General features: G+C 68.6%; 1 protein-coding gene across 1 annotated transcript in view; it reads left to right on the plus strand.

The window, feature by feature from the left end:
- Positions 1-427, plus strand: part of ARHGAP45 (Rho GTPase activating protein 45) — a 12084-nt gene that overhangs the window by 6236 nt on the left and 5421 nt on the right.

Raw genomic sequence — 427 nt, forward strand, 5'->3', positions numbered from 1 at the left:
CGGGAGCGAGGGCCCTGCCTGGGAGAGAACCCGGCCGGCCACCTGCAGCGGGGCACACGCAGGCCCAGCAGATCCGGTGGGAGCGCCAGCACCCTTCCTGTGTCTTTCCCGTTTGGCTGTAGACTGTTCCAGAAGGCCTTCAGTGACCCCCTCCTCTCTGTACACTCGCCGGTGTGGCTCTGCTGCTCCTGGCCAGTCACACCCTGTCCCGTGGCCAGAGGCTCAGGGGCCTCTGTCCCGGGGAGGGGGGGGGGGCGCGTCCACTCCAGGTGCTCGGCTGTGGAGGCCACTAGACCCAGGTCCCTAAAGCCTCCTGCTGGAGTCCCAGGCTGTCGGTGTTTCAGACCCCAGCGCGCAACAGCCTGCGTCCATCCCTCGGACCCGGGACGGACGTTCACCCACACCCGGTGCCCAAAGCAGGGTGGCG

Source organism: Crocuta crocuta, unplaced genomic scaffold (assembly GCF_008692635.1).
Source record: "Crocuta crocuta isolate KB4526 unplaced genomic scaffold, BGI_CrCroc_1.0 scaffold443, whole genome shotgun sequence".
NCBI lineage: Eukaryota > Metazoa > Chordata > Mammalia > Carnivora > Hyaenidae > Crocuta > Crocuta crocuta.